Source organism: Molothrus aeneus, chromosome 1, assembly GCF_037042795.1.
Source record: "Molothrus aeneus isolate 106 chromosome 1, BPBGC_Maene_1.0, whole genome shotgun sequence".
In the NCBI taxonomy this organism is placed as follows: Eukaryota; Metazoa; Chordata; class Aves; order Passeriformes; family Icteridae; genus Molothrus; species Molothrus aeneus.
Window position 1 is genome coordinate 142217948 of NC_089646.1, and position 15202 is coordinate 142233149.

At 43.9% G+C, this 15202-nt stretch overlaps 1 protein-coding gene across 14 annotated transcripts in view; it reads right to left on the reverse strand.

The window, feature by feature from the left end:
• Positions 1–15202, reverse strand: part of MTSS1 (MTSS I-BAR domain containing 1) — a 125286-nt gene that overhangs the window by 35337 nt on the left and 74747 nt on the right. The gene's annotated exons all lie outside the window — the stretch shown is intronic.

The window sequence follows — 15202 nt, forward strand, 5'->3', positions numbered from 1 at the left end:
CCCTTCCCTGCTCCCGACAGAGCCCAGCACAGCCTTCCCTGCTCCCAGCACAGCCCAGCACAGCCCTTCCCTGTTCCCAGCACAGCCTTCCCTGCTCCCAGCACAGCCTTCCCTGCTCCCAGCACAGCCCAGCACAGCCCTTCCCTGCTCCCAGCACAGCCTTCCCTGCTCCCGACACAGCCCTTCCCTGCTCCTGCCGAGCTTTCTCCGCTCCCAACAGAGCCTTCCCTGCCCCCAGCTCATCCCTTCCCTGCTCCCAGCACAGCCCTTCCCTCCCCTCTGCCACCGGCCACACCGGCCCCGAGCAGCCCATTCCATCTCCACAGAACTTTGTTTTGGTTAGTGCCAGTTTTGGTACTTGCTTAGTTCCCATTTGCACGTCAAATCTACTATTTCAGAATACAAACATCAGCCTTCTAACGAACTGTTTCCCAGCTGTAGTACCCTCTGGAATAGTGAATGTATCAGCATCTATTTAGAAGTCTTATTTTATTATTAAAATAACCTTAGACTTGTATCATGGAGCAAAATCTTTGCTAGGCCTTAAAAACAGTATTGCTCAAGTTAAACAAAAATCTTCCTGAGAAACTTCAACATTTTTGATAATTTTGAATTTTTTAAACATGGAATCAAGTCACCATCTTCCTGCATTCTTGCAGAATTAAATTCTGTGCCCACAAAATGGCTCTGGAACAAAGACACTAAATAACTGGAACAAATTGTGGCTCTTTGGTATTGTTCAAAAAGATAAACACAAAGTCCTTTGTCACTTGCCTGATTAATCATGTTTTTATAATGAGCTTTTGAAATAATATTATTTGGTAACATCAAAGAGCTGTAGCCTCGTTGCACACAGGTGGGAAAAGCACACAGACTCCAGGCTGGATCTATACCCAGCTCTTCCAGTGATGCTGCACTTGCACAAGCTGAAACAGACTCCAGAAACTCAAAAAAGCAACTCCAGAAACTCAAAAAAGCAAAGATGGGGAGAGGTGTATCAGAGAGAAAGCAAGTGGAGAAAGGGGACAGTATACACAAAGAGTGGATTTCTGTCCCAAACCATGGGCATTTTTCTCTGGATCCACTGCCAAATAAAAGTAATTTTATTTCAGAGGCTAATGTGGTACACAACTGCAATGGCAGAGAAGACGAAATGAACCAAAAATTTCCTTGGCTACCAGCACTGAGTTTAAGCAATAGGTAGGTTTTTAAGGTTGAGAACTCACTGAATATTGGAATATTAAGGACCATCAATGGTTAAGTGACACTGCTTCCCTAAGTCTGTTATATGAAAAAAAGAAGGGTCGTATCATAACAATAAAAAGGAAACTGTGTGTTTGGGGAGACTAGGAAACAAGGGTCAGTTATTATTAACATTAAATTCCAAGGTAACAGAATTTTAACTGAAACACAATCAACCAAAGTATAAATATATCCCCTCAACACATGTACAGCTGGATGGGCAATGTCAGAACAGCAAAACAAAGTTCAGAGTTAAAAAAAACCAAAACCAACAAAACATACAACAAAATAAATTAAGCCTGGAATAAGGAGGTTTTTCCATGGAAAAAAACCAAACACAACTGGTTGGTGATGAGTGGGCTACTGGTTCTTCCCACCTTTTGAAACTTCATGTTATCCATAAGTGTTTACAAGAACATCAAACAATGAGGTGTTAATTTTATTCTGTGAATGAAAACTACTCTAATGAAGTGAAGGTGAAAGGAAAAGAAATGGTTTTGAAAAATCTTTGATGTCAATTCTGGAAACAAGGTGCTGCTGAAGATGGGTTGAGGATTCTGCTTGGGAAGAAGAATGAGGGGGGCTGTTAAGAAGTTTGGGAGAGCTGAGCCAGCTCTGCTTGGTCAGCAGGGACCCAGGGAGTGGGTCAGGGCTGGCAAGGGTCACCAGACTGAACAAAGGACAGTGCCAGCCCATCTTGTCCCACACCTGAATCCCACCACTCCTCCTCAATGACTGACTCTAACAGCACTGGAGTTAAAAAGAGCTTTACTTCCTTGTTCTCAATTATATTAACTGTCAAGGATACAAATGCTTCCCGAGAAAGTAAAAAAAAAAAAATTAAATACAAGCCTCTCACCACCCCTTGATTTATTGAGCTGGAGGACCATGGCCATCACCAATGCATTCAGCTGTTCTTCCAGGAACACCCACAGTGCAAAGGGCTCATCTCAGCTTTCAGCAGGCTGTTGTAGGGCTGGTTCCCACAGCAGAACTGCACTGATGCTCCTGCCTCCAAAGGTCTGGGATCAGCTGGCTACACAAACTGGCAGAGGGAACCATTTTATACCACTGCAGTGGTTTGAAAATATCCAAATGTAACAAGGGATGGCAATTTGGATTTGTTTCTTTTATCCAATATCAGCTGGAGTGAATAAGACTCATCTATGCTTTATATAAATTACAGTTTGATGAGTAGTTCACTCACAGCCAGAGCAGGCAGCCAAGATGTGCACTCTGCACACAGGGATGGGCCCTACAAGCAGCATTAATGTGTGTGCAAGTCCTGGTACTGGCTGTGCACCTGAGCAATCAAAGTCTAGGAACAAGGTTATTGCACTGGGCAATGCCACAGTCACACAACACCTGCTTCACCTTCCAAATTAATTTAAGGTTTATCTTTTCAAAACCTGCTCCATAAGTGACCAATTGCCTACTGACTCAAGGAACCATGAGCCAGGCAGACAGATGCAGTGGAGATGATAACTTCTTTTTCAGTGCTGCCAAGCCCCAGATGTGGTGGCAAAAAGAGCATCTGGCAGAGAAGTGTGTCAGGAACACACCAAATGCACTGTCCATCTCTACTCATAAGCAGGTCCCTGGAAGAAAATCAGGACATCCTCCAGCAGCTGTGATTTCCCAAACAGAAATACTGAGGCCACACTAGCAAACCTTTTACCAAACCATCAATATGTTGGGTGGGTAACATGGGCTCCATTCACTGCCCTGCAGCTCTGCAAGTCAAACTGCTGTGCCTTGGGCTCTCAGTTTATAAAATGAGGCCGTGAATCATCTGCTTCTCTGACATACTATAATAATTCATCCAGTAAGGCAAACAATGCCTGGGAACAGTGTAAAGTAATACTTGGAAACCGGAGATGAGAGCTGTATTCATCAGAATTCCCACTCAGAGAAAGTGGCTTAACAAAATGCTCCTGTCAAATTTGATTAGAAAGTGGGTGATAGCATCAGCCTTACTTCTCATAAGTAAAAGGCAATTCTGCAAGGCAAAACGTGCCTTCACTCTCACCTTCCCTCCTTTTCCCTTTCCAGCCTAAGCCTGTAAAAGACCACAAAGTTTTTTCATGTGAGATAATTAAACAAAAATCTGTGGACCACAACACTACAATGAGTCTACTCTGAAGGGCATAAATGGATTTCTTTCGATGCTTGATTGTCATTCAACATCACAGAGACAACAGGGAGAGATTGTAGGAAAGAGACTCAATTGTTTTGTGGGAGTCATTATGTTTGTATTTAATCATGATCATATATCAAGGAAATGATTATTTGCTGAAATGTGCAGCTGTACAACTGCATGGCCTCTATATACTCCAAACAACTGGCTACAATCAACCTCTTATCTTCCTCTTCTCACTTCACTCGTGAGCAATTCCAGCAGCCTCAGAAGATGCTGCCTTTCAGGAAGTGCCTTTGAGGTTCCAACTTACTAATGAGCTCACCTTTATCTTCAAGGCCATAGTCCAAATGTGTCAGCTACTTCCCTCTTTCCCAAAAGGGAGAGAATAATAAAAAATGGCTGTAATATTTTTGTAATTTCCAAGTTATCAGAAGAGGCTTCCATTTCTGAGTAAAGATTAAAGCAGAAGCAGAATGGAGGCTGGATTATTAAATGCAGTTCTGAACATGGAGGCTATGACAAATGACTAACAGTAGGACATTTTAAGCTAATGGCCATTTACCCAACCCTTATTCAAACTCACGCTGCTAGAAGAGCAAGCAGTTTCTACCACTGATTACATGGGGCACAGACCTTGATCTTGCTGAACTTTTTATACAGATGCTTCCATGAAACTCAAGGATGATGGGATCAGTTCCAGGGTGTTACAGCAAACAGAGAAAAAAGGACAGCTTTTGCTTAAAACTGACAAGCACAGGTATTACTACTGGGATAGAAAGCTGAAAGTGGAGCTATGGCAGCTCTCTGTGTTCAGGATGTCAACAGTCTCCAGGTAAGGCTTCCAAGTTGGAAAAACACATCAAAAACTGCAGACAGACAGATGTTGTTCAGCATCCACAAGGCAGGAAAATAAAACAGGACACCCTTATTCCTACAGCTGTGAGCCTTTCTGAGCAGCCCTTGGTAAAGTCTCTCAAAGCTGCTGCTCAAAGTGAGAAAAAAAATTCCTGATGCTTTTAAAAAAAAATTAATTTAGATATCTCTCAGTGAAGACTGGATCAACAAATGCAGATTCAAGGTCAAACTCACCTATGAATTTTAGATTACCAAATTTAATAAAACAGCTCTGGCAGGCCACTGTCATATACTGCACCTCTGCAGTTGTCATTGCAAAGGAACAGATTGCTTGCAATATTTGGTCAATGCCCTTTTGGGCAAATTACTTGGAAAACATATTTACAGAGGCCTGCTATGAAGTTCTCCATCACATTTGCCAGAGCCCCACATAATCCAGCTGAGAGGAAAATGCAGGAGGGGATGGCTTATTTTCTCATTTGCAGAAGAAACTAGCATTTGTTCATGGATGGGACTAGCAGGACCTCAAACTGCATTGTCATTGACCTTAGATGACAAAGGAGTTGAGAAGAGTGGCAGTGGCAGCTAGTTAAAGCAGCAAAGAAGCCAAAGGAACAGGAAACCTGAGCCACCCCTAGCCCACAGCCTGCCCTGGTGACCACCAGCTTTCAGAAGTCCTTGTAACAGGCTATGACCAGGCTGTGGCCATGTTCCAGTCACTTTGTTAAAGAATATGCAAGAAAGCTCTTGTGACTTCTTCTGAGCTTGCTTATTCCTTCAGTGAGCAACATTTTTGCTTACTTTAGCTGTTCCAGCTTAGCACTGGGCAAAATCCTCACCCCATGGGAGCCAGCACAAGCCCTGCCATTACAGAAGCAGGGTCAGAAGTTCACCCATGCACACAGAGGTCAGTGCACAGTCCATCCAGCACATAAACATGGTCATGAACCAGCCCTGCTATAATTTCTGGACACTTTGGCTTTAGTCAGCCTTCAGTGCATGCAAAGCTCACCCGTGGCCCTCTGCTTTGAAAGAGGATGTCACACACAAAGGTGGACAGAAGCGCTTTGGCAAGGTTTAAGTTATCACAGGATGCATCAGTTCAATTTCTGAGAAAGTAAGTCTGTCATTGATTCACTAACTTGTAAGGAGACACAAAATGCATCACTGAACCATGACATCCTGTCAGAGAGCAGAAGTCCAGGCAGAAGTGTTTCCCAGGAACAAAATGCTCAAGTTTGAGGTGTTTGTGTCAGGAGTGCAGGCTGGCTTGCTCCCTCCTCCTCTCCCTTTCACAAACGGTGTTGCCACACAGACAGAATTTTGCTTCTGGTGATTTCTTGCAAGAATTAATATCCATCCCTCCTAACAGGTGCCTGTTGTTCATTTCTATGAACCTAGAATTCTGCATCAACTTTTTAATCCCACAAAACCAAGCTGCAATTAAAACCAGATTTGTTTAAAAGAGCAAATGCCACAACAGTGTTTTCCATTATTTACATTTTTTTCTTTAGAACACAAATAGTTTCAGTACTGAAAACATACAGGATCTGCTAAACATCTGTACTCACAATCAAGCTGTCCACTAATATTGCCCATACCTTTTCCCCATTTGTTTTCAGATTTATAGAGAGATGTATTTCCAGGAACAGTCTATGCATAGCTCAGTAAACCTTACAGTCTTAATCTGAGCAGATGCAACTGCTTTGCTCCAGCTGCTACACCCATCAATGGCTCAAGGAAAGCAGGTGACACGAGTCACCAAGCTGGTGTTCTCAGTGAAAACCAGAACAGGCTAAGACAAAGAACTCTGTAAGGAAAACAATTGCTGAAGCTGAAGAACACAAGCCAAGCCTGTGTGCTAACGTGGAGTAACCCCTCACCTGTGCAGAACCCCAAGGCTGAGCTGCCAGCCAAAGGGCAGGGAAAGGCAGCTCCAGCAGCCAGGAACACTCTGCACTGAGGACCACACTGCACTGCATGCTCCAGATGGTGCAAAGATGGAGATCTGGTTCAGGCTATTTAGAGAGCCAGACCCATTGATCTCCATACCTCCATGCATCTGGCTCTAAATGAACACTTAATGTCAGCCCAACGTGTGAAGAAGGCAGGAACTCAAGATACTTCTGTTCTTTTGAAGTTCAGCTCTTCATTGTGCCTGGGCCCAGCGATGAACTGCGATGCAATCTGATTAGAGTAGAGCAATATTCAGTGAGGGGAAGGGATAATACACTTACAGCAAATGGCTTGGAACACCAACTGCAATTCCACTGCACACATGGCAAAACACACACTGCTTATTTTGAACTGACAACTCCCACAGAGGCTCTAAAAAGCCTACAAGGTCTTTCTCCCCTTTATGTTTAGTTACTGGCCTCACAAACACCTCTGGCCTCAAAAGCCCCTTAACTCAGGTCTCCCAACCACCTGTGCTGCTGATCCCAATCCAGCAAGGATTTCAGCTACCACCAAATGGCTGCTGCTCTGAAGCACAAGATCAAGCACCGCCAGGACAAGCAGGTGCAAAAAGCAGAAGAAAAGTTTATTTTTAAATCCAAGTCAGCAGATCTAACAGCAAGCAGATCTGCAAAATAAGGCAGTGCTATTTTTACATGCTGTCACTTCTTCCAGCAGAGCACACTTCCTTAGTGAACTGAGGAAAAGATCATGAGGGTACAAAGGGAGGTAAAAATCATTCAAACCACCTTAAGAAATTATCAGTACAAGACATTTTGGAGAATGTCTATTATTTTTCAGTTATTTATACAGAGATAAATCATCATCAAGCCATCAAAAGGCTCAATGCACACTTAAGCATTGAGTGCAACATCTCAGGCCCTGGGTGCAAGGGAAAGCTCTGTCCCTGCCCCAGGTATTCAGGGACATGGTTTCCTCTCCTGGGGCAATCTTGTGCTTTTGCTCAGGGTTAATAATCTCTAACTGCAGCTCATCCATACATGGGGTATGGTGGTGCTTCAAAAGGCCATACATTCTCTTTCTGGTACTTTCTCAAGGCAGCTGCTCTGTGTGTTCCAAAGACCATTTAAAAATCATCTCAAATATATATATTGAAATACCCATTATTCAACTTCAACCCCACTGATTTATTTACTATGACTCCAAGCTCATTTCAACATGGCTTGGTAAAAGAGATTAAAACCACTCTGACTTTGCAGATTTCTCCTCTAAACCCCTGGAGACTCTGCAGCAGGCACGTGGAGAACCTGTACACCTCTTTAATCAAGTAGCAGATATCAAGAGGGTATCAGGAACCCAGGGGACTGGTGTTTAGTTATCCAGATTGCCTCAAAGCTCCTGTTGCCTGGTATAAAGACAGTTGTGCTGTTCATCAGGTCAGCTCTCAAACAGTTAACCAGTTTTGTCCTCACTGATAGGCTGCTTTTATTTTAAATTTGGCTGCATCTCACTTCAGTTTCCTCAGCCTTACTAAAATATAATGAATTTTCACAAAGGCAAAGGAGAATGTCACTGCATGGGTTTGACACCAGCTGGCTGCCTGAGCCTGCAGTACAAAGGAATTTGATACACAACAGTGAACCCAGCTTAAAAAAAAGATATATTCCACCTGTTACAGAAAGTGAAATGAGGACAGCCATCTCCAAGCAGAGGAACTGGAGGTCTTTCTGCTTTTGGCCTGAAACTCAGTAAACACATGTTCTTAAAAACACAGCAAATTCTGAACTTTTGAATTTAGAAAAAGTACATTTTCTCCTTGTAAGCAGCAAGTGAAGTTCACAGAAGGCTGCATGCAGAGGTGAGACATCTTACAAGCACAGGGCTGGGCTCACCAGATCTTTGGCTGCTTTGAATGCACAGATTCACATGCTCTGCAGGCAAACTCCTGTTTATCCCGTGAATCCTTCCAAATAATCTGTGCTGTCAGGCTGCCTTTAAAGTGTGCCTGTTTAAACCATGAAGAGTGCAGCAGGAGAAAAGCTTTGATTCTCTGAGCCACAAAAAGGCACATCTTGCAGAAAAGCTGAAAGGAAGCTGCCCTGGTGTACAGCACGACCAGCACAGCGTAGAGCAGACACTCAGCAGCACTGACTGGCACACCAACACCAGGGATGTGCTTATCCCTTGCTGTGAGGGCACAATAACTGCATTGCCTCTGGCAAACAAGCTCTGCTGAACTGCAGTGAACACACCTCGACCCCTGGAACAGCAGATGCACCTGAGCTGGCTGGACTTGCCTGCTGTGACCCACACACCAAGTCTGTAAGACCTGGGCAGGAAGGCCAAGCTTTGAAATGTCACTCCATCACCCTTAGTAGTGAGGACAACTGCTTCAGAAAGCCAGGACCTGAATCAATGAGAAAGACTAGAAATCGAAAGGCAGAAAAAAAGCAAAGATTAATTAAGAACAGGGCTTTACAAATCTTCAAATTTAAACCTTGAAAGAGGAGCAGAAGCTATCCTTCTCCATGGCTTTATCCACTCTCTCACTGCAATGCAGATCACCTTTAGAACCCCCTCTCACTGAACAGCCCCTGGGAAGAGGAGCAGGAGGGTATTCACACCTTACACAAACATTTAGAGCACTATTACTATTCTAGCCAAGTCCTGCTCATCTCACAGTCCTTGATGCTCAGACCACCTGGGGCTGGGCAGCTTTGAACAAGGCTGCAATCCACATCCAGAGTGCTGCTAAGGCTTTAGCAGTAGCATGTAAACCTAAATTAACACTCTTCCTAGGGGATGCCCCTCTCTCCAGAGGAGCGAGTCCCTGCTCCCCTCCAAACACTGAGATAACACTTTTGGTTGTTAGTCCCTCCTTTCAGTATCTCACCAGAGAGACAAGACTGGGAGTGACCTTGGGAGGCTGTCTGGTCTGCTCACTGCCCACTAAAAGCAGGACAAACTTCCATCAGGCTCCTGGGGCCTGTCCAGTCCGAATTTTGAGTGTCTCTAGGGGTGGAGATTCCTGGGCTTCTTTTCCAGTTGCTGATTAGTGCCACTGTGAAAATTATTTTCTTAACCTAAAATCCAGAGTCCACTGTCCCAGCAGCTCAAATATACAGTTTTCCAAGCAGCCCTGGCACTGCTTTGTCAACACAACACAGCAAATATATGTGGAAAGTGTTTATTTGTTTTATGCAAGTAAAAGCTTTGACATCAAAGGAATGTGAACACCCACCATAAGTACACAAACCAGCATTGTCACAACCCAGTCTATGAAAAAATGAAGTCTGTGGCATTTTGAAAATGACACAAAACCAATTAAAGTTTACCTACAAAAAGCAGCCATCCCAATTGCTAACTCGCTTCATTTCTTCAGGTTTCTCAAAAAAAGAAAAAATAATGAACAGTGCTTTACAATTAAGTTGATTTCAGCAGAGAAACATTCATCTGGTCATTTGACATCTCTGGTAATGCAGGAAATCCATCTAAACCTCACAACTCCTTACATGCTCTGGTGCTCCCTCATTCTTCTAACAGACCTCATCAGCCTGCACCTCCAGAACAGCTGGCTATTCATTTGGCCATTAAAGACAAGACTAGGTGCCAAATTTGCATGGAGGATTTCTGACCTAGGCTTTAAGCACTGCAATCCACAGGACTAGCACATAAATTACAAGTGTAGATAAAGTGCTCAGAAAGGGTCACCTCCTATTCAGAATTTATGAACTGTGTTCCCCCAGAGACTACCCTGATTTAGCACCATGTAACCCACATGCCAATATTTCACTGTGATATTGCTACATGAAAGGTTTCCCCTTACTTGCATCCTGCTCAGCCATGTGAAGCAGGATCAATTCTACCAGCTCTTCTCCCAAAGACAGTCAGCCTGAGGACAGGTCACTCAGAAATTACACACACAGACGTGCACACAGTCACAGTCTGTCTGAGGAAACCCACTTTTGTGTTACTGTGCTGGACATGCTGAGAGAAGTCTTGGATCACTCAACTCTTGCCATGTGGTCTCAAATACAGTTTGTAATATGAAGAGCCAACAGAGATGACGACATTTTAGTCTGCTAACCAAAGTGAGAGCCCCCAGGTTTTGGAAGCTTTCACTCTTGGGCTTTATTCCCAAATCACCAAGTGTAAGCTTGACTCAAATCCACCTGCTGCTACTAGCGTGGTCAGCTCAGTCCTAGACTGAAAGGCTGAAATCTTGCAAGACAATGGAAAATACAGGCTGGAGTATAAGGATGCAGCTGCTCTGAAAAGGTGTGCAGGGAAAAGGGAGTTACTGAACTGCCTGCCTTCCCCTCATGGCTAGGCAGTAATGCTTTAAGGCACTGACTCATGAGCAGTGTTTTTCAAGACAATGGTGTGTACCCTACCAGAAGTCCACAGGCTCTGCAAAGCCCAGGCAGCAACACAACTGTGTTGAAATCCTTGCAACCAAATGCTCCACAGAGCAACCAAATGCTCCACAGAGCAAAGCATTTGTCACTTTGTACCCAGCAACCTCCATGTGAGCTGCTCAACAACACTCCTGTGCCTGTATTTAGCATCTGCATTGAGAAGTAATTTATGGTTTTATTTAAGGAGAGCTTCTTGAAGGGGGCAAAGGTGCCTCAAATTGTTTTCCCCAGAGTAAAGTGCATCAGCAGACAGTTCCTGAGGAGCAGCTAACACCTAGTATTAATAACACAATGCTGTTCTGGTTTCTTGACAGTCTCCTGGGCATTGCAGGGTCAACACAAGCCAACACTTTTGCAAATTTAAAGTTGCAGTTAAAAAGAAAGACACATATACTTTTCACATTATTTATAGACTAGACACAACTTGCTCCAGAAAGATAGAAATCTGTTTCTTCTGCTTGTACAAGTACCCACCAACCAACTTAACCATGCTGGACAGCCAAACACTTGTACTGGTAACTAGTTTTGTTACCACAACATGCCAAAGTGAAAAGGAACCTTAATAATGTGACAGAAGCAAGATATAAAATATTTTTTTTTAATGTGCTCGTTTTTCATGTGGTCAACTTCTGCAGTTACACTCTGGTAAGCGTGTTGTATCATCAGTCTTAATGGAGTTCCAATGCAACAGCAGTTTCTGATTTATTCCTCCCCACCCCACATCCTCTTCAGAGTCCATTTCTATTTCAAGCATCAGTACCCAATGCCTGCAACATCTGCAGGTTGCCAAGTCAGTTTAGCTATGGAAAAATGGATACAAACTACTTGCCAACAGAAGAAAATACACTCTGCACTGCAAACTGGCTAGCTTGTGTTTTTTCCATCTATCTATAAATAGGGCAATGCCAACTGCTAATTAAAACAGACAGGTTCAAATGGTGCAATGCTGTAATCACAGTATGACATGTGTAAGTCTCTAAACACGAATTAAAAAATGAGGCTAAAAAGCCCTCCAACCCAAATGCTGTAAATGGATAAGCACACACAGCTTTTTACACTGCATTAAGGAGAACAGAGAGCTGCTGATAGAGGCTTCCCTGCACAGAAGGCACAAGATATGCACCAGGAAGCACAGAAAACACAGACCATGAGATCTGCTGTTCCAAGGTACTATAGCCACGCTCTCCTCAGGCTCCTGAGGAGCCCTTGGGCTGCTGGAGTGTCTGGAGTGACGTAAGCTGGCAGAAACTGCAATGCAGCACTTGCACAGGCCACGAGCATCTCTGGATTCCTTTCTGCAGCAGCACTGCCACTCATGCTGAGTGAACTCAAGGGCATGTCATCCACAGAAATCACTGCCACATTCAATCTGTCCAGCTGCAATCCATTTCAGATACAACTGCTTGCTATAAGGCATTAGCCTAGATTTTTGGAACAGTTTGTTTAAAGTAGGTAAAATAAATGATTCAATTAAAAAGGTAGCCCCCAAAGAACTGGTTTTTGAAACGGGAGTAAGGACGGTATAATTGGGTCTTGATGTAAGGAGTATTTCTCTGCTTAAGAAAAAAATCTGGCCAAAGTAGTTAGTCTCATTAATCTGGCATTCCCAACAGGATCAAAAGGCTATGAAAGGAATGGCTTGCAGGTCAGATGATAATAAAAGAAGCAAGAGGTAGCTTAGTTGTCAACCCAGGATAAATCACCAGTACTCACAGGGCATGCATTATTTTCCTGTGTGGAAGATATAGCAAAACCCTATGGAAGTAGAGGTGGGAAGCACTAAAAAATCCTGTGGCAGATTCCTGAATTGTAAACATTAGTAAGAACAGAATCACATTGAAGGAGCTCCAGTAAATCTATTAACAAAGCTTTATACCAGGACTGCTAAAATGCAGGTGAGCTAAGGGAAGATTTAGGCATGAAGCAATTAAAAAATGTATTGAGCTACAAAGAAAGACATGGCAAGTTATCTGCCATGCAAACAAAAGTAAACCTAATACTATTTTAAAGCACTTAAGAGTGTGATTTAAGAGAAAACAGATATAAATCAGCATTAGCAATTACCCATCCAATGACTGCCCCTTACTAGAGGCAGCTCTTGCAAGTCCAATCAGCAGTCACAATGGGCAGGAAGAGGGAGCAGGTCCCCATGGACACCTTTTTCTACCTATAACCAAATGTGTGAAGACTCCACTTTAAACTTAAAGTGCATGGAGAACATGGTATGATACAGCTTCCTTTGAAGTTTGACTGCCTTTTGCAAAAGGAAGAATAAACAACATCTACACAAATCAGCTTGCAAAAAAATGGTGAGACTTTTCAGCAGAAGCTGGTTTCCAAGAGGGCACCCCCTTCCTTCAACCTGTTCCCTGTCTAGAATCATCTCCACAGAGTAACATGGACAGGTGCTCCTCAGCCAAATGTAGCTGTTGACTATTGAAAATGTACCTTTGCTTTAAGGTGTTGTTAACAGAGTTGCACTGGACACATTTCCAAAAATTTCAATGCTATCGGACTTTGTCAGGGTGAAACACTGACCTGTTTCTAAACTGGGTGTACCTCAAATGCTTGAGACAGGATAAGCACCTACCTCAGTAATCTCTCTGCCAAGGCACACCTCAAGGAAAAAATATTCTGAGACAAGCATGCAAAGATGGGAAGTACAATCTGCTCATTTAAAAATACATCCACCATCAATTTATTCTGCCATCTGTTAGTGAGGTCAAAGGTCAATCCAAAATCTGCACAAGCCAGCAGCCCTCACAAGTGAGGGGCTCTTTTCCCTACAGCCAGCAGCACACCTTTGATGGGCTCAGGACTGAAGCCAGCTCTCTGGCCAAAGTGACGTGGGTCACTTTGAGCAGGGCTGGCCAGGGACAGCTTCAGGCACACTGCAAAGCCAGGCACAAACAGGGATCTCTGGATGTACAGTAGGATGCTGCTATCCACCCTATTCCTTTAGAAGTTTTGGGCCCTCCTGTCTCTATGTTACATCAGTGTCTCCCAACAGCAGTTCTGCAGCCCTGGAAAAGGCCACTAGGGCATCCAAGGATCCCTCCTAAAATATGAACCACTACAGATGAGGACAACCACTAGAAAGATGGGCACAGAGACAGAAACCAACACAGAGCATCCCTCAACACCTCACCACACGTGAGACCAAGTCCATCTTACCTCACTTCACAAGAATGCTTCACGTGGTTGTTGGCCACCAAGGTATCACAAAATCTTAGGTTGGATAAAACCTCCAAGATCATCAAGTCCAACCTTTGATAAAACATCAACTTGTCAACTAAACCATAGCACTAAATGGCACATCCAGTCATTTCTTGAACATTTCCAGAGATGGAAACTCCTCCACCTTCCTGAGCAGCCTGTACCAATGCTTAACCAACCTTTCAGTGAAGAAAATCTTCCTGATATCCAACCTCAGCCTCCCCCGGTAGAGTTTGAGGTAATTTCTCTTGTCCTTTCACTTGTTTGCTGGGAGAAGAAACCAAACCCCACCTGGCTACAGCCACCTTTCAGCCTTTCAGACTTGTAGAGAGCTCTGAAGTCTCCCTGAGCTTCCTCTTCTCCAGACTAAACACTCTCAGCTGTTCCTTTTAGGACTTGTGCCCAGCCCATTCCCCAGCTCTGCTGCCTTTCTCTGGACATGTTCCAGCACCTCAAAGTTCTCCTTGTAGTGAGGGGACCAAAATTGGATACAGGACTCAAGGTGTGGCCTCACAAGTGCTGAGTACAAGGGGAAAATCACTGCCCTGGTCCATAAATCCCAGGTCTGTTTCTGCTGGGCAGCTTTCCAGCCACTCTTCCCCAAGCCTGTAGGCTTGCAGGGAGGTGTTGTGACCAAAGTACAAACCCAGAACATCACCTTGTTGAACCTCATACCTGGCTTTGGCCCATTGATTCAGCTTGTCCAGATCGTTCTACAACAAGAACTTGGCAGCTGATAGGAAACATGTTGTCCTGACACCATGCTCTCTCTGGCCCAGTCCAAAGTAAGGCAATGGTCAAGCTTAAAACATTCCATTGGTCTATCAGTTTAGCACAGCCAACACTTCCAAAAGGAAAACCTTCCAGGCTTAAGTCACACACAGTCTTTAATGCAGCCTCTCAAACAGAGTAATTTATAGCAGGATATGCTTCCTGCCATAACACATACATATGCAGAAAATATTATAAACTTCCTTCAAAATCTGTATTTAAATTGGAGTGCTAACACTCTGCTGATGTCACTGGTGATATCCACTGCACTCACTGCTTTTGAAGTGACCTCGAGGTTTAGATGTTTTAGCGTGGCTTCCTGTTATTTTATCTATAAGTTTTCCTCCACCACCATCTGAATACTTCTCCAGGAGAGCCACCAAGGGAGACACCACCTGTCCTGGTGACTCACAGCAGTGAACTGGATGTAAGGAGCACGAATCACTTAGAAGAGCCACACCAGCATTTTGATAGAAAAGTGCATCACCTTCATCAGCCTAGAAGGCTCTTTTCCAGCAGAGTATGGGAAGATCCACCAGGCAAAGAGCCACGTCCTCTCTCTACAGAGATTTCCTGACAATGGCTGCTGCAGCTGGGAACAACTGCAGGACAGTAATGATTGTTCCATCGAGGTGACACAGTT